The sequence below is a fragment of the Monodelphis domestica genome, chromosome 5, assembly GCF_027887165.1.
Source record: "Monodelphis domestica isolate mMonDom1 chromosome 5, mMonDom1.pri, whole genome shotgun sequence".
Classification (NCBI taxonomy): Eukaryota; Metazoa; Chordata; class Mammalia; order Didelphimorphia; family Didelphidae; genus Monodelphis; species Monodelphis domestica.
Genome location: NC_077231.1, coordinates 242765331 through 242785687, shown reverse-complemented (window position 1 = coordinate 242785687; position 20357 = coordinate 242765331).

Genomic DNA, 20357 nt, shown 5'->3' with positions numbered 1-20357 from the left:
TTTAACCCCATCATAGCACATGGTTATCATTTGTTACATTTATTAATAGATGGTTACAATTAAATTTGCTTACAATTATTTATTTTGTTTTATACATTTCAGAAATTTAAGGATTCTTATTTAAGCAGTTTTAATTCAAGTTGTTGAAATCACAGATTATCTTCTTATCATTTCCCCCCTTCTCATTTCTTTTTTTTTTTTTGCCTATGTTCTAAACAGTTACCACTGTTAAGATAATCAACAACTGATCATGGTGTACATCTAATCAACAACTGATCATGGAGTACATCTATAGCCAATTCTTTGCTGTCATTCAAGATAAAGTTAATTTCTAAATTTTTTTTTGTTCCCTAATGGACCTGCTTTTTTACATATTTTTCAATGTATTTGTGAAGTAGTTTGTGACTATAATGAACATGACTATTCTCAGTAAATGGAAAGTCTTTGACCACTTAATTTTTTTCAGTCCAAACAATATTTTCTTCAATGATTTGTACCATCCTACTCAGTGTTCACTTCACACTAAAGTCACCATGTATAAATACATCTTTTGATTTAATTTGTAGGTCAATATCAAGTTTTTTCAATCTATTTAACTTCTTTACCTTCTTAAACTGTAAATGCATTTAACCTACCATTGTCTTCCCTTTATATATTGTCTCTACTTGTTAGAACATGAAGTCCTTGAGAGAATGTACTCTTTTATTGTAGTATACATATATATATATATATACACACATATATATATATATATATATTCCCATCACTTATCAAAGTGCTGTGTACATAGTAAAAACTTAATGTTTTATTGTTTTGCTTCCATTCATTCATTATTTTCTTGGAGTTCTTGTCACTTAGGCTCATTCTGAGCATCAGAAAGCAAGATGACCAGTTGTCTCTTAAAATGTTTCCTATTGCTTTTGGGTAGACTAATTACTCATTCTAGGCATCTTTCTGAGGAGAAGCTTTCCCATCCTTCAATTTAATGAAATAACTTGTCAATTTTCAAATTTCATGAAGAGTAGGAATTTAAATAGTGACTCCAATGCAACACCTTGAATAATAAAACATTAAAAGTAACAACAGTTAAATTAACTGTAATTCAAATTGATGCTTCCTTCTTTTTCACTATTCTGCCACCTTTACTTTAAAAATAGAATTCTAGGACTGATGACTAGATTTTTACTTTGTCCATTTCATGAATTTATATAATCATAGCAATTCATTTCCTGGTAATCAAGCTTCTGGTATTGAGTAACTCCATTTTGATCAAGATTAGTTTTTAGATAGCAAGTTACTTACAAAGCCTCCAAATCGATTTTTAAATGAAGCCTAGATTGCTCATTCTAGCCTGAATGAAATAACCAGATCTTACATACACAATCATTGGGAATGTTGGATCACCTCCACACCATGTGGTATAAACATCACAGTAGACAGTTCATGAATTGTTATTATGACATATTTGTCCTTATGAGTTTAAATTTACCAAAAAAGTTTTTCTTTAAAACAACTCTAAGACCTTTAGGAGTTTAGAATAATATAACCTCTCTTGGACAAATTATACAAAACTACATTTTGGATTTCCAGACCTTTTGATATGTTTTAACATGAAACCATGAAAAAAGCTAGTGTGTCCTCTGTTACAGCAACCTGCTTATCTAAATTGTTGTCACATAAATCTATTGCTATGTCAATTCTTCAATTGCAGCAGTTAAACTCTTAGGTTGCAAAGGGTTCTATTTTTTTATTGGCATCATTCAGTTAAAAATAATTTCAGACTGGCTGTTGTCTCCGTATAATAGCTTGAAGGGTGATTTATTCTTCTGGTGTTATTGCAAGAGTAGATTATCTCGACGTGTGTCACTGGATAATGTTTCTCTGTGAAATAATAATGAATCACCATTTTCTTCTCTTTTGTTTTCTCTTGCAGGTATCTGATATCAAATTTCCATATTTTTTCTCATTTTGTTCTAAGAGTAATTGCTAGAATCTTAACCAACTAATAAAATGGAGAAAAGGTAAAAGGTTTGTATTTCTTCCCTCCTTCTAATAACCTGATACCTGCAGGAGTCCCATGTTTTGCAAGTAAATGCATTTATTTGTACTTAATCCATTACAAAACTATTATAAGAGTCTTCTTGGGATTCCTAGAGCTTAATAACTATCCCTCCCCTCAAATATCTACTGCTAAAGTACAGGTCTAGCCATTTCATTTCCCTATTGGATAAAGACTAGTGGTTTCCTATTACCTTGAGCATCAAATATAAATTTCCATTTTTAGCTTTTAAAGACATTAGAACCTGGTACCTTCTTTTTGTTCTAAAATTCTTGTACTTTATTGCCCTCCTACTTAAGGATCAAGTAATCCTGGCCTTGCTGGTCCTTATATAGAACACCATATTTTGATTCCATGTTTTTGCACTAATTGTTTCCCACCCATGCAATTCCCATCTCTTCTTATTTTTACCATGTTTACCTTAATTAATAGTTTTTCTCACCCCTCCACTCAGTTCATTCTGTCTTAGACCATTTCCCATTTTGTATACATCTATATATCCCTCTCTATATAGATATGTATAGATATTTACATATATGTTCATATGTGTGTGTTTTAGGTATGTGTTTATATGAATGCCTGTATGCACATGGACAAAGAATGTATGTACATGTATGCTTATAAGCACCATATATGATTGAAAGCATATGTATACACATATTTCTGTATATAATTATTAGCATGTTGTATCCCCTATTAAAATTTTAGTGCCATGAGAACAAAGACTATGTCTTTTTCTTTCTTTGTAAATCCATTGTTTAGCACAATACCTGGTACACACTAAAAACACTTAAATCTTTATTGATTGAAAAATTATTTGCATTTATGAATAGCAATGACACTGTTGTTCAAACTATATCACCCCTGGTTGGAGAGTGGAAGATACTACATAAAGTGAAAAATACAATAAAAATAAAAACAGTCAGTGGTTGAAGTGAATAACATAAATACTGTTTTAATGCACATTATGTATTCATCTTTTATTGCTCAATAGAAACAGCCTTCAAAAAAAGGAAAGAAAAAACTCTATGAATTCAATCACAGCTGACATACAAAGGATTAGGATAAATATCGTAGTGGAGACAGTCAACATAGTGGAGACTCTCCAAGTAAAATCAACATATATATGTTAATACTCAGTGATTGATGCAAAGATATGCACAGAAGAGAAAAATGGGAAAATATATTGGGAAAACAAAAACTGTAGTCTACACAGAAGTTCAATACCTGGATATCATGAATATCTTCTGGTAAAAGAGTGAATTTCAATGAACAGTTTTTAAGATTATGGTTCTAAGCAATTGACAAGATTATGGACAGCTCTTCTCACTGAAAATGAAAATGGCAACTAAGAAGACTTGAACAGTCACTAATTCATATAATTACTAGTCTCTTCTCTGTGTAATTTCTTTAATGGTTTACAGATACATGAAACGATTCCTTGTGAGAAAAAAAGTGAAGGAAATAGGCATGGATTTGTGGGTTTTTTTCCTAAATGCAGACACGTTTTCTGTCATATATCTGACTGAGATATAGAGAATGTCATCAATTTATTAAGTATTTATGAGATACTAGATATGTGTCAGGCACTATATTAAATGTTAGAGATACAAAGAGAGGCAAAAACTGTTTATGCCCTCAAAGAACTCAGTCTTTTTAACATTATTTTATTTGGTCATTTCCAAACATTATTCATTGGAAACAAAGATCATTTTCTTTTCCTCTCCTCCCCCCACCTCTCCCATAGCCGATGCATGATTCCACTGGGTATCACATGTAGAACTCAGTCTTAATAGAGGAGATATCAAGCAAACAAATGTGTTTGCATATTGCACATGTGTGCATAAGTATGTATATATGCAAACATGCATATACATATGTGTTATATAGGTACTCATAGACATATATGGTACATATGAGATGAATGCTAAAGGAAAGGAACTAACTTTAGGAGGTGGATAGGGAGAGAAAACATTCCTTTAGAAGGAGAGGTTTTATCTGATACATGAAAAAAGTCACTGTCTATATTTTGTTTTTAACATATATCAAATTACTTGCCTTCTCAAAGAAAGAGGTAAGGGGGAGGTAGGGAAGGAGAGAATTTGAAACTCAAAATATATACAAATTCATGTGAAAATTGTTTTTTCATTGTAATTGGATATTATATATTCAATTACAAACATAATAAATAAAGTAAATTTAATAAAAATTGAATCAATAGTTTTGAAATACTACTTTAAAGAAATCCTGATCTACATGTATATTACATATATTAAAAATAATGCAATAATATGCAGATTTATGGCGTTCCATTATCTCATTGGTAACATCCTGGGCAGAACTTAACAATGAAGTCTTCCAAATTATGCTTCAACTGATATACATGATCCTGATGACAATGAATCCCAGAATCCTAACTACATTGGTGTTTGAAAAAATCCATCATTACTCTAAATCTATCTGCTTAATTAACAATAATGAAAAAAATAGAAGAAATATACCAAAGAATTCCTAACCTTATGATTTGCAAAATATTTAAATGATTTATTTGAACTTCATAATAACAGAAGGAAGTATGTATGAGAAGTTTTAGGATTAGAGAATGGAAACTCAGAGAGATAAAATGTCTTGCTTTTGGTCATGCAGACAATAAACATTAGTCGTGAGATTTTAAACAAGGACTCTATTCCTGATTTAGAAGGCTTTTTCTCAGAACACAGTTTTGTCTCCTATATATTCCTCAAGTTACAACACACAGTTATAGTGTATGTAATAAATCCATCAATGTATTTGTATGTGTATTACATGCAAACACACACACAATATCATACTGGTTCAAGTATGAACAGAAGGAGATCTCTTGCTTTTTTCCACCCTAGCCCATGACTACTGATTTTGTAGGTATTTCAACTCCCAATATCAAAAATATCTTCAGAGAGGCAGATTGGCATCTCATTTATAACTGAGAATTTTAGGAAGCAATCTGAGGTATTGAGATTATGATTTTCTGTTGATCGTATAGCCAAAGTTTTTACTTCAAGGTATTTCTGACTCTAAGATCAACCACTTCATTGTTTCCTCTTCAGAATTAATAATATATGAGAAACTGTCAGTTTTTTCAACAGTACTAAGCTTCTTAGTAAACACCCACATCTTCAAGACCACATTTCTTTTGCTGATAAGGATGAATATCATGGAATACTATAATCTTCAGAATGTATGAATTATAACCAATAAAGAGGAAATCACAGTAAAAATTATGAACTATAACAATATTGCATAATATTACTGATTATTTTGTGAAATACTATATAAACATATACTCAATATAAAAGATAAAGATTATATTGCTGGTTCATTAATGGTAGGGGGTAAATTTACCCCCACCCAAATGTGGGGAGAGACATATTAATCCATCCTAACATGTACTGTATTTAGTCTTGGAATATATAAAAATAAGACCAGTTTCATTAAAGAAAGAGTTCATGTGCTCCATGATTTGGTTTCTTTGATGTGGCACAATCTAAACAACTGCCAACTAAGCCACATTTAGCATTTACACCTATATGTGAAAATACATTCATGTTGTTTCTTTAAAAAAAACTGTATTTCTATCTTGATCCTTAGGTTATAGATTTTTTTTAAATTATAAAAATGAATAGATGAGGACTCTGAAATTCAGAAGGGTGAATGGGTTAAGAATTGAAATTTTTTTAACTACAAGACCTAAGTTCTTTTCACTGGGTCACCTGGCCTAATTCTTAATGAGATATTAGAAAGGTTGTGGTAATCTTGTTAATGAGATTATGCTTCCTAAATACAGATATATAAATTGGCACTGAGGAAGTAGGAACAAGGTTGCTATGGAAAATATATACAGTGTGATCTCATTCTATATCCTCATTCTTCTTGGCATTAAAGTCCAATGGAGTATGTATGTATACATGGAATATATGTGTAGAATATATATACACATATATGTGTATGTATGTATATAAGACATGTGTATATGCATATATATGTGACTGTGTTTATGTGTACATATGCACACTCACACATCTCCAGAAAAGGCTAAACTAGAAAATATTTAATTAACCCCAATAGCAATATTACCTTTAATCTTGATGTTTAGGCTTGGTGTAATTATAAAAATTTTTTAAAACATTATTTTATTTGGTCGTTTTCATACATTATTCACTGGAAACAAAGATCTTTCTTTTCTTCCCCGCCACCCCCCCCCACCTTTCCCTCTCCCATAGCCGACGCATGATTCCACTGGTTATCATATGTGTTCTTGACTCGAACCCATTTCCCTGTTGTTGGAATTTGCATTATAGTGTTCATTTAGAGTCTCTCCTCAGTCTTATCTCCTCCAACACTGTAGTCAAGCAGTTGCTTTTCATTGGTGTTTTTACTCCCACAGTTTATCCTCTGCTTGTGGGTAGTATTTTTTAGATCCCTGAAGATTGTTCAGGGAAATTGCACTGATATTAATGGAGACGTCCATCACCTTCGATTGTACCACAATGTATCTATCGGTCTCTGTGTACAATGTTTTCCTGGTTCTGCTCCTTTCACTCTGCATCACTTCCTGGAGGTTGTTCCAGTCTCCATGGAATTCCTCCACTTTATTATTCCTTTTGGCACAATAGTATTCCATCACCAACATATACCACAATTTGTTCAGCCATTCTCCAATTGAAGGGTATCCCCTCATTTTCCAATTTTTGGCCACCACAAAGAGCGCACCTATGAATATTTTTGTACAAGTCTTTTTGTCCATTATCTCTTTGGGGTACAGACCCAGCAGTGCTATGGCTGGATCAAAGGGCAGAAATTTTTTATCGCCCTTTGGGCATAGTTCCAAATTGCCCTCCAGAATGGTTGGATCAATTCACAACTCCACCAGCAATGAATTAATGTCCCCACTTTGCCACATCCCCTCCAGTATTCATTACTTTCCATAGCTGTCATGTTAGCCAATCTGCTAGGTGTGAGGTGATACCTCAGAGTTGTTTTGATTTGCATCTCTCTGATTATAAGAGATGTAGAGCACTTTTTCATGTGCTTATTAATAGTTTTGATTTCTTTGGCTGAGAACTGCCTGTTCATGTCCCTTGCCCATTTGTCAATTGGAGAATGGCTTGATTTTTGGTACAATTGATTTATTTCTTTATAAATTTGAGTAATTAAACCTTTGTCAGAGGTTTTTATGAAGATTGTTTCCCAATTTGTTGCTACCCTTCTGATTTTGGTTACATTGGTTTTGTTTGTACAAAACCTTTTTAATTTGATGTAATCCAGATTATTTATTTTGCATTTTGTAACTCTTTCTAATTCTTGCTTGGTTTTGAAGTATTTCCCTTCCCAAAGGTCTGACATGGATACTATTCAGTGTTCACCTAATTTTCTTATAGTTTCCTTCTTTATGTTCAAGTAATTCACCCATTTTGAATTTATCTTGGTGTAGGGTGTGAGGTGTTGATCTAAGCCTAATCTTTCCCACACTGTCCTCCAATTTTCCCAGCAGTTTTTATGAAATAGTGGATTTTTGTCCCAACAGCTGGGATCTTTGGGTTTGTCATATACTGTTTGCTGAGGTTGCTTGCCCCCAGTCTATTCCACTGATCCTCCTTTCTGTCTCTTAGCCAGTACCAAACTGTTTTGATGACCGCTGCTTTGTAATATAGTCTGAGATCTGGGACGGCAAGACCCCCTTCCTTTGTATTTTTTTTCATTATTTCCTTGGATATCCTTGATCTTTTGTTCTTCAGAATGAACTTTGTTATGGTTTTTTCCTAAATCAGTAAAAAAAAAATTTTGGAAGTTCCATGGGTATGGCACTAAATAGATAGATGAGTTTGGGTAGGATGGTCATTTTTATTATATTGGCTCGTCCTACCCATGAGCAGTTAATGTTCTTCCAATTGTTCAAGTCTAGTTTTAGTTGTGTGGAAAGTGTTTTGTAGTTGTGTTCATATAGATCCTGTGTTTGTCTCAGGAGATAGATTCCTAAGTATTTTATTTTGTCTAAGGTAATTTTGAATGGGATTTCTCTTTCTAGTTCTTGCTGCTGAGCTGTGTTGGAATTATATAGAAATGCTGATGACTTATGTGGGTTTATTGTGTATCCTGCAACTTTGCTAAAGTTGTTGATTATTTTGATTAGCTTTTTGGTTGAAACTCTAGGATTCTTTAAGTAGACCATCATGTCATCTGCAAAGAGCGATAATTTGGTCTCCTCCTTGCCTATTTTAATGCCTTCAATTTCTTTTTCTTCTCTAATTGCTACTGCTACTGTTTCTAATACAATGTCAAATAATAGAGGTGCTAATGGGCATCCTTGTTTCACTCCTGATCTTAATGGGAATGGATTTAGTTTATCCCCATTGCAGAGGATATTAGCTGATGGTTTTAGATATATACTGTTTATTATTTTTAGGAATGACCCTTCTATTCCTATGCTTTCTAGTGTTTTTAGTAGGAATGGGTGTTGTATTTTATCAAAGACTTTTTCTGCATCTATTGAGATAATCATATGGTTCTTGTTGGTTTGTTTGTTGATGTGGTCAATTATGTGGATAGTTTTCCTAATGTTGAACCAGCCCTGCACCCCTGGTATAAATCCTACTTGATCCTGGTGGATTACCCTTCTGATCACTTGCTGGAGTCTTTTTGCTAGTATCCTATTTAAGATCTTTGCATCTATATTCATTAGGGAGATTGGTCTATAATTTTCTTTCTCTGTTTTTGCCTGCCTGGTTTTGGAATTAGTACCATGTTTGTGTCATAAAAGGAGTTTGGTAGAACTCCCTCTTTGCTTATTATGTCAAATAGTTTGTATAGTATTGGGATTAACTGTTCTCTGAATGTTTGATAGAATTCACTGGTGAATCCATCAGTCCCTGGGGACTTTGTCTTAGGAAGTTCTTTGATGGCCTGTTGGATTTCTTTTTCTGATATGGGATTATTTAAGAAAACTATTTCTTCTTCTGTTAGTCTAGGCAATTTATATTTTTGTAAATATTCATCCATATCACCTAGTTTGGTATATTTATTGCCATATAGTTGGGCAAAGTAGTTTTTAATGATTGCCTTAATTTCCTCTTCATTGGAGGTGAGATCCCCCTTTTCATCTTTGATGCTGTTAATTTGACTTTCTTCTTTCCTTAACCAGTACATAGTCTATTTTGTCTCTTTTTTCAAAGTACCAGCTTCTAGTCTTGTTTATTAGCTTAATAGTTCTGTCACTTTCGATTTTATTAATCTCTCCCTTAATTTTTAGGATCTCTAGTATGGTTTTCTTCTGGGGGTTTTTAATTTGTTCATTTTCAAGTTTTTTGATTTGCATTTCCAATTCCTTGATCTCTGTCCTCCCCTCCCTAATTTGTTAATATGCACTCAGGGATATGAATTTTCCTCTAAGTACTGCCTTGGCTGCATCCCATAAGGTTTGAAAGGATGTTTCGCCATTGTCATTTTCTTCAAAGAAATTGTTAATTGTTTCTATGATTTCTTCTCTAACTATCCGATTATGGAGTATCATGTTATTTAATTTCCAATTAATTTTTGATTTGGGTCTCCATGTACCCTTGCCGATCAATATTTTAATTGCCTTGTGATCTGAAAAGGCTGCAGTTATTATTTCTGCTTTTCTGCATTTGAGTGCCATGTTTCTATGACCTAGTGTATGATCTATTTTTGTGAATATGCCATGTGGTGCTGAAAAGAAGGTGTATTCTTTTTTGTCCTTATTTATTTTTCTCCATATGTCTATTAACTCTAATTTTTCTAAGATTTCATTCACCTCTTTTACCTCTTTCTTGTTTATTTTTTGGTTTGATTTATCTAAATTTGATAGTGGTTGGTTCAAGTCTCCCACTAATATGGTTTTACTGTCTATTTCCTCCTTCAATTCTCCTAGTTTCTCTATTAAAAATTTGGATGCTATACCATTTGGTGCATACATGTTGATTAGTGATATTTCCTCATTGTCTATACTCCCTTTTAGCAGAATATATTTACCTTCCCTATCCCTTTTGATCAGGTCTATTTGTGCTTTGGCTTTGTCAGATATCATGATTGCAACTCCTGCCTTCTTTCTATCTGTTGAGGCCCAAAAGGTCTTACTCCAGCCTTTAATTCTAACCTTGTGAGTGTCAACCCATCTCATATATGTTTCTTGAAGACAACATATGGTAGGGTTTTGGGTTCTAATCCAATCTGCTATTTGTCTACTTTTTATGAGTGAGTTCATCCCATTCACGTTCAAAGTTATGATTGTCATTTGTGGATTTGCTGGCATTTTGATATCTTCCCCTAGTTCTGACCTTTCTTCTTTAGCTTTCTCCTTTTGAACCAGTGATTTACTTTAGGTCAGTCCCCCTAGTCCTCTCCCTTGAGATGCTTCCCTTTCTAGCCCCTCCCTTTTTATGCTCCCCTCCCCTCCCCCCTCTCCTTCCCTCCCTTTTTATACTCCCTCCCCCCACCCCCTCCTTAATTTTCCTTTCTTTCTTGCCCTAATGGATAAGATAGAATTCAGGATCCCACTGGACCTAAATGTTCTTCCCTCTCAGATTTTCTTTCACTGAGAGTAAGGTTTAAGTAATTCCACTTCACATTCTCTTCCTCTCCTTCTCATATGTGAGTTCTTCCCCTCCCCTTCCCATGTGTATCTTTATATGGGAAAGATTATTCTATTGAGTCCTCCCCTATTTCTTGAAGTTAATCTTAGTGTTATCGACGGTTCCCCCCCTCCCTTTTCCTTTCTTTGCCCCCACTTTCCCCAAATCTTCTTAATGCCCCAATCTTTCCCTATGCATGTTTCTTCTAACTACTCTTATGATGATACAATTTATGAGAGTTACACAAAACATTTTCCCCACATATTAATATATATAATTTGATGTAAATGTAGTCATTATAGAAGAGAGTTTGGCTTAAAGAAAAAGATAAGATTTATCTCCTTTTCCCTTTCTTTCATATTTACCTTTTCATGTTTCTCTTGCTTTCTGTGCTTGGATATCGAACTTTCCACAGAGCTCTGGTCTTTTCTTAGCAAATGCTTGGAAATCTTCTATTTTGTTGAATGCCCATACTTTCCCCTGGAAGTATACAGTCAGTTTTGCTGGGTAGTTGATTCTTGGTTGGAGACCCAGCTCTCTTGCCTTTCTAAATATCGTGTTCCATGCCTTGGGGTCTCTTAGTGTGTTAGCCGCTAAGTTGTGTGTGATCCTTATGGGAGCCCCCTTATATCTGAAGCTCCTCTTCTTGGCTTCTTGTAGGATTTTCTCCTTTTCTTGGAAGCTCTTGAATTTGGCAATTACATTCCTAGGGCTTATCTTTTGGGGATTTAGTATAGAAGGTGTTCTATGAACCCTTTCTATTTCTATTTTGCCCCCTTGCTCCAGAACGTGAGGGCAATTTTCTTTTATAATCTCCTGTAGAATAATATCGAGTTTATTGTTTATCTCTGGTTTTTCTGGGAGACCGATAATTCGGAAGTTTTCTCTTCTCCCTCCGTTTTCGAGATCTGTGACCTTCTCAGTGAGATATTTTATGTTTTCTTCTAATTCATTAATTTTTTGGGTTTGGGTTATTGATTCTTGCTGTTTTATCATCTTGCTTTCTTCGAGGTGCTTAATTCTGGTCGTTAGGGACTGGTTTTGCTTTACAGCCTTGTCTGCCCTTCTATTCGATGCTTCGAGTTCTTTTTCCAATTGAGCAGTCTTATCTGTCAGACTGCTGATCTCTTTCTCCCATTTTTCTTTCCAGAAGGTTTCCATCTTTTGGAAAAATTCCAGTTTGAGATCTTCCAGAGCTTGTTGATAGTTTCCATTTTGGGAGGCATGTTCTGATTTTTTTTGGATTTCCTCCTCATTCTCCTCTTTTCCTTGGGTACTTCCACCATAAAAGTTTTCAATAGTTACTTTTTTCCCTTTCTTCCTGGAGGCTTGATTTTGGGCCATGTGAGCCATCCCTTTGGTGGGTTTATTCCTCTTTCCTTTTTGGTCTGGGGTCTGGGTTATAAGAGCGGTTTTTCTGTGAATTTAGATTGCTTCAGACTAGTTCTTCCCAGCCTCTGAGCTTTCTTAGAGCGCTGGGTCCCTGATCACAGCCATACTGGCCAGGTGTTCAGCTCCACCCAGATAGTCAACATGTGGTTCTCCCCTGGTGTTTAGCTCCGCAGAGATGTTCAGCGCAGCTGCCCCAAGTACAGCTCCGCTGACCGCCATAATCAGCGCCGGATTCTCCAGTGAAATTGCCCTGAGACGTTTTTTTCCTGGCAGTCCCCAGATCCCAAGGACCCTGGAGTGCCCCCCCCAGACAGAGACATTCCCCACTCACTCGCTTTCCCGGTGAGCGCTCAGGTAGCTCACTCTGGTTAGGTGAGGGAGGTGGGGTGGGGGAAGGGAGGCTCAGTTCACTTTTCTGTGCAAGCTTTTCCTCCTTATTATAGTGTGGAAATGTTCAAGCCCCACGTATCTTCGCCTCTGTGGAGTACTGGGAGTACTGGGGTGTCCTTCTGTTCCTCCAAAGGTGATTTTTATGCTCCTTTGATGTAGTCTATTTCATTCAGTGCTGGGGAGAGGAAGCCTGTGGCATCTAGATTGCAGCCATGATTACCCGGAAGTCCAATTATTAAAAATTTTATCAAATACAAAACTCACAAGAAGTCCCTGAACTACCCAGGTGGATGAGATTCAGCCTCCAGAAAGCAGATCCATTATGGTCCTAGCCTAATGCATATATTGGACTGAGAGATAAAGAAAGTTACACATTAGACATTTGCCAGCAGGGTACTCATGAAGTCCTCCCTGTTGTACCATTTCAGTAATGATATAGCTTTACTTAAATAAATCTTAACATTAAAAGGAAGAGTAGAATATTTACCTCATTATTTCAGGATTAAAAACAGAGCACAGACAAATGGGAAAGAGTGGTAAAAGGGAATACTGAAGACTTCTAGTCTAAGACATAGCCTGAAACATTAGTGTAGGCAACAGAATTCTTAATGATCTGAAATCTGTGACTGAATTGTGGCCAGACTTTGAGATAGAAAGAAGCTCTTTATTGTATTGGCATTTAAATTATCAAACATGTACTAATTGAATGACAAATAATAGTAGAAACCAAATCAAAGGTTTTACAGATGCTGAGGTAGAGACAGACATTGAGATCAAGGAGGACACAGTAAGACAATGTGATGAACAAAACTACAAAATAAAGGGCAAAGAGGGGAGAGGAGGCAGAAAAGAAGGTCCTAATCTCTGTAAGCTCAAGAAAGATGTCTGACTTGTTGTGTTGTCATTTTATCAGTCACGTACAACTATTCATGAACTCATTTGAGGTTTTCTTGGTAAAGACTCTGGGGTATTTTTCCATTTCCTTTTTCAGTTCATTTTACAAATGAGAAGGCTGAGACAAACAGGATTAAGCAACTTGCCCGGGCTCATGCAGTTAGTAAGTATCTGAGGTCAAATTCGAAATCAGGAATAGGAATCTTGCTGACTCTGGGTCCAATCCTATGTCCACTGTACCATCTATGTTCCCATTGGATGCTTAGACAATGGTGACTTATCCAATAAAGATCAAATCCAGTATTTTATTCCAAAACTTTCTTATTTCAGATCCAAATTTCCAGTTATTTCATCAAATCATCTCTGAATGGTAACTGCCTTTTGTTGTCTTTCAAAGTCTCTAATTTTTAGTCAATCAAGAGCCAAAGACAAATATCAATAACCATAGTCAGTAATATTGGAGAAATGCAAAACAAAGTACAACCTGAGGAAAATGGGTAGTCCTTACTGAGGAAGATCAAAGAAAGTTACCAGGAAGAGGATGTGCTTATAGTTTAAAGGATGGGTCACATGTATATAACTTTGAACTTCATGAGATAAGAAATAGGGGGGCAGTGAAGATTTCTGAGCAGAAAAGCTACATGACCAGTTTATCTATAAGGAAGGTATTTTTGTCAGTGAATCACAAGGAGAAAGAAAGAATATATAAAATCAGGCTATTTTAAATGTTGAGGTGGTGGCAAAAAAAAAGTGAAGTAGAATTCTGATAGCAGGAATATGTTGGGAATTTTTGTTTGTTTTTGTTTGGGATACCTGGCTACAAATTCCTATTTCTATTCTACCATTTAACTCACATTTCCCCATTTTATATACAAGGGTATTGCAAAAGACCACCAAATGGCTTATCAAAGTTATAGAATAACAAGCTAGTAAAAAGGAAATGAGATTCCTTTAGTATAATGTGGTTTTATTGAACCAATGCTAGCTTAGAGCAAGTATCACTTTTGCTTTCAAGCACTCACAAATTATTTGCCCAATAATCCATTTTATAATTTTGTCAGGCAACAGATTTTTCTAAATTCTAAAAAATCTATGCCTTAAAAATTGGAAATACAAGGGGAAATAAGAAATTGACCTCCTAACTATAATTACAATATAACCTCTTCAGATATTTTATAGCACAGATGAATCCCTCCCTCGGTCAATATAGCATAATAAGGCAAGGTTAAGAGATACTTTCTTATCCTAAAAAGAAATATAAGATTAGGTAAAATATATAACTGACTAATAAAGCATTTCCTAAGAATATAGCATTCATACCATTTGCCTAAAAAACATCCTCCTCCTTCTACCCTGAAAAGTAAAGCACAATGAATATGGAACAGTCAATCGGTTATAAAAAACTATTATCTTGCATTACCAGTATGACCAAAACCTTTACCTAAACCTCTAGCAACTAATTTAATTACTGCCTTTCCAGATTTTGCTTTCCTACTTCTTACCCTTATTCCCATTTCAGGCTAAGGATTCTACCATCTCTCAGAGACTAGAGCTATACTCTGAATTACAGTCCATATGACTAGTCTTCTACCTGTTAATGTGAATTTTAACTAATGTCTGTCAAAAGAATAATGAAAACATTCATTTGCTTTATAAGTTTATAAATCTCAAAGTCATAGAAAGCTATTTAAGGCTCAGGGAGCCTTTAAACTTAAGTGACCCAAGGGAAGTCACACATCCAGTAAGTATCACAAATAGAAAATGAACTTAGATCTTTTTGACTCCTGGCTTAGCATTCTATCAATTGTGCCAAGCTGCCTCTGTGAGGTAAGTATTATAGGTCTTATAAAACCAGCATGATCTTCCATCTCCCAACTGGGATCTACTATCGACCTCTTGACCTCCTTGACACTGATCAACTACCTGCCAGGATCCATATTTTCATACTGGCACAATATTCTTCCTTCCAGGCCATCCTTCCTTCCCTTGTTCAATGATACAACTTCTGAGATCACCTACTCCCAAATCAGTTAGTCTGCCTATTTTCTAAATTACAATCTATTGAGTAGAACAGCCAACAGTAATAAGAGCCAAATTTGGGGGCTAGCAATTTCTTTTTTCTCTATGCTTCTTTGTTTGTGTTTCCCAAAGCTCCACTTCCCAAGCATCAGGGATATCTTTTGGCACCTGGAAAATTTAGAGAAAAGATGAAATCATTTGAGAGCCTTGAAAGCTCAGTTGTAGCTGTTAGAAAGTATTGCTTTTGGCTCAGTCTTAGTAGAAAGCTGAAAATGAGGCTGGATGACCACAGACAATCTTGGAAATGTGTTCAGTTCAAAAATGGGGTAGTTAATGTCTTGTGTTTTCTTAATATACAGTATTACAGACATTATTTTACATCAAGGTTTTTGAGTACTTTTGGGTACTTTATGAGTAAAACACTCAGATAAGACTACACCTTGAACAATTAGTTTGAGGAAAATGTTCCGTGAGAGAGAGGTAGACTAGGGTTTAGTCATTTATAACTATTTAAACAAATTTAAGTATAAACAAAATTAAGCAACTACTGTCCCATTTATTCACTTCACCAGAACTGATGGGAAAACTGGAATGCAAGTAAGATAATCTTTTAATGTTATTTAAAATAATAGATAATATACATGCCAAGCACTACACTAAAATGACTAGACAAAAGACAAGAAATATAGTTCTTGCCCTCATATTCTAAAGTGGGTAGACACTAGGTAACCAACTATATAGGTAAAAGATAGACATTAAGTAAGTCGTTAGGAAGGACTTGAAAAGCTCCTTGAAAAAGGAAAAGGTTTAAACTTAGTTTTAAGGGAATTCAAGGAAGTTACAGATTGAGGAGGGAAAGCACTGCAGTTCTGAGAGACAGTCAAGGGGGGGAAATGCACAATAAGGAGATGGAGTGTCTTTATGAAAATAATAACAAGAATGCTAAATTATTTGATTATAGAGTATGGTTAGGAAAGTAAAATATGAGAGGACTGAAAAGTTAAAAGGAATTAGATTGTGACAGGCTTTAAAAGACAAATCTAGAAGTCTATTTTTAATGCTATGGGCAATATGGAGTGCAAGAGTTTACTAAATTTTATTATGACTGGGTAATCACATAAGATCTCCATTAGTTAATTCCAGAAATGCGTTTAGTACTGAATGTTCAAGAAAATTACTTAGGGACTAAAATATGATGATTACATAACTATAAATTGGTGGTTGTACTAAGCATTGGTGAGTTTTTCATTTGATTTGAACATTTGGACCATTTGTTATGTATTTAATTACAGATCATTCAAAAACATATTCAAAGATTTGATTAAGTGATATCTCAGATTCCTTACAACTACAAATTCGACCTTTTCAGTATGAATTTAAAACAGATACTCATATACATACACTATATTCATCCCTGTGAAATAAATGACAGACAAAAATGAGGAAGGGTTTATGGACATTTCATGAATTATGGATAATTCATCTAGAAATGTCCTATGGTATGAGAAAAGGAACATGTTCCAATTTTGTTCTATTCCATAGATAATTCAATTCAATCTTTTATAGGAAGCCATTTATGATAAGCCTAGTTGTTGGTCCTCTCTTCTTCAAATTATCCTATATTTACTAATCTCCATTATGTTTATATTTTATTACCAAGGGAATATAAGCTCCTTAAAGCTGAGAGGTACTGCTTTTCACTATGTCTCTGTTCTTAGCACCTACCAAAATACCTTGCTCATATTAGTTAATTAGTTGATTATTATCAAATTAGAAGCTTGAAACCCATAGCCAGTTCAATCAGATCAGCCCTAATACAAACCAATTGATGCCACCTAAATCCTAAATAATGTGAAGATTAAATTTAATCTCTCCTGATTGTGAAAATGCAAGATTAAATTGTAACCCCTGCCCATTTTTAGATTTAATTATCAAAAGTGTAAAAAATCTACTTAAAAATTGAGTTGGGATATCCACCCATTTTTAGATCTAATCACCAAAAATTTAAACATCCCAATTAATCATTAAGTGAGAGGTCTGTGACCCACATGTGCAATAGTCAGTGAAAAATCAGAATCGACTGACTACGTCCTGGGAAATTCTAAGCAAGACTTTAGACTATGATTGGTCCACTTACAATTCAGGGGAAGCACAGTAAGTGAAGCAAAAGAAAGTGTCTTTAAAAGGGAGTTACAACTTGCTGAATGCAGTTCTACTTGGAGTTTTTACTTGGAGTTCTACTGACAGTTCTTTCTTTCTTTGGAGTGGAGGCTGGTGGAGAATCTTCTGACTGGACCTGATACATGGTGAGTGAAAAGCTGGCTCCTTTCATATTGAATTTTCTGAAGAGATTAGCCTTGGGACAGACTTCCCCAGGTCCTTGGCTTTGCTGAGGCCTAAGGAATAATTCTCCCTGCCCATGATGAGCCAGGTGCCAGGAATAGATTACTTTGTGCTTAGGCTAGATATCTTACCCTATTCTCCCTCTGATTTTCTTACTTTACTCTTTCTATATTTTGTAAATATATTATAAGTAAAATCTCTTTGGAACTAACATAAATTCCTGGTGACCCTATTTTTAAGTATAATCTAGTTCAACCTTTTTATATAATAACAATTTTCCCCCCCTTACAGTAGAAAGATTTTTTATAACCAGTTGAGATTGGCTACCATTATTTTCCTTCATAAAGAAATTTTGTCTATTTTCAAGACTCTTGACTTTTTCTTGAGATAACTAGAATCATAAATGTTCAAAAGATAATAGTAAAAGTCATTTATCTACACAGGGTATTGAAAATTCTAATGATCTCTGTCCTGACATTTATGTCATTAGATCATATTTTGTTCATTTGACTGAAGATTTCATAAAATGTTGGTACCTTTCTGCCATGTAATTGATCTATTCTTAAATATTTCCTTAATAAGATACATGGGCAGGTTACATATTTACTTTTTTCTCCTTCTAGTAAAACATTTTCAAAAATAATTTTACTGAGGATTCTTTATCAGATAGAGCAGAGTGCTTCAAACATAACAGGCATGTAACAAATACTTGTAGATTGATCATCTCAAAATATTCATGCAGAAAAGGGAGACATCCCAAACTGGTTTTTGAACTCCTAAAACTTTTTTTTAAATAAAAAGAACTATTTTGTTTCCCAGATGCTCAATGATAAAAGTAAAATATGCGAGAGTAATAGAGTTAGGTGTATGAGTGTTTGTGTGTGTGTGTGTGTGTGTGTGTGTGTGTGTGTGTGTGTGTGTGTGTGTATAGGAAAACTGAGGTTAGGAGTTGGATCTCTGTTTTCATAAATATAGGAAATTCCTTCTAGCTAGTTAACTTAGTAATGTATGATATAGTCATAGAGAGTTGCCAGAGGGAGTGGGGATTGTACTACACAGTTGAATAATTTCTCCATGGAACCATAATCATTATATATCAAAGGCGGGACTTGAATTGAGGTCTTCCTAGATCCAAAGTTGCCACTCCATCTACTATGGCAACAGATTTCTTGGTTAGTCATGATAATAGCTTTTCAAATGAAACCAATAATTGATTTTGGAATAATTATATAATGCATATTGCAACCAAGTTCATCAGTGGACTGTCACCTAAAATTATGAAAATATGATGAAGGAATGTTCATATGGTGCCATGTTCTTAAGAACAAAAGCATAAGAACTATCTTTTAAAAGAACAAGCCCTCTGTGGCACTGGCACTGGCACTGGCTCCCATTTCTTCATGATCAAATGTAGCACAGATTAGTGCCAGATTGATAGTTAGCATTTCCACTCTTGATTCCACTACATAGGATGGATGGTATCATAGAGTAGAGGCAAAAGATCATAAAAAGTATCTCCCATTGGTTCATAAATTTTTTCCAATTCTTATATTAAACAAAGGAAAGAAAACATAAGGGCCTAACATCTGATTCAAATGGAAGTCAATAATTACACTTCAGTACAAACACAATCATGCTGTAATTCCATTAAAAATCAAAATAATTAAATGTTAAATTGTTTTATGCACTCATAACTGCACCCTCTCTCAAAGGAGGTGGAAAATGGGTGTTGGGGGTGTAAAAAAAAGGAATTATCATATACTAATTATTTCTGGTTTTACTCTTCTTAGACAAGGAAGACCTTTGGTGAAGCCATATTACAATCTTTCTACTTCCTTGCTAATAGATAAAGATATGTCTAGACATTTTCCAATAGTTATATGTTGTGAAGATTGGATTTAGCTATCTCCTTATTATAACAATGAAGGTACTTAGCTCTTCCTTGACAGTGAAGATTAAATTGTAATCCCCTGTCTATTTTTAGATTTTATCCCCCAAAGTGTTAACCCAGTACTTAAAGTAGATCTATCCATTTCAACCCCAAAAAAGTTGTGAACTAACTACAAGAAGGTGTGAACACCAATTTCATACAATGAGTGGGAGTTCTGTGACCCACATGTGAAAGAGTGGGTATTCCTGGTGTGCAGTGATTGGCAGATGTAAAATTGAGGGGCGATACAAAAGAGAAAAAAAGTCTTTAAATAGTGGAAACAGATGGATCAATCAAGATCAAAGATTTAGTCACTACAGGGAGAGACTGGAAGATCAGTCACTTGGAGTTGGACTGGAAGACAGACACTCAGACTTGGAGTGAAGACACTTGGCTGTGGAACTGGACCCCAGGAGGAGCTCCTGCAAGGACTTCTGACTACTTTCCTTTTAGAAAGTCACCATGGAGAGTGTAAAGGCTGACTTAGTTTCCTTGCCTTTCTGGAGGCGTGAAACTCCGAGAAAGGCCCATTGTTCTGAGACTCCTTTCCCTTGGCTAGGGCTGAGAATTTCTACCTGGCTCAGAGGAAGCCAGAGCTTTCTCTCTCCCCTTTTCTCTCTTCCTTAATATCTTTCCTCTATTGTAAAAATAAACTACCATAAATTCCATATACTTTAGTATTTCATTTGGGGATTTAGAAATTAAA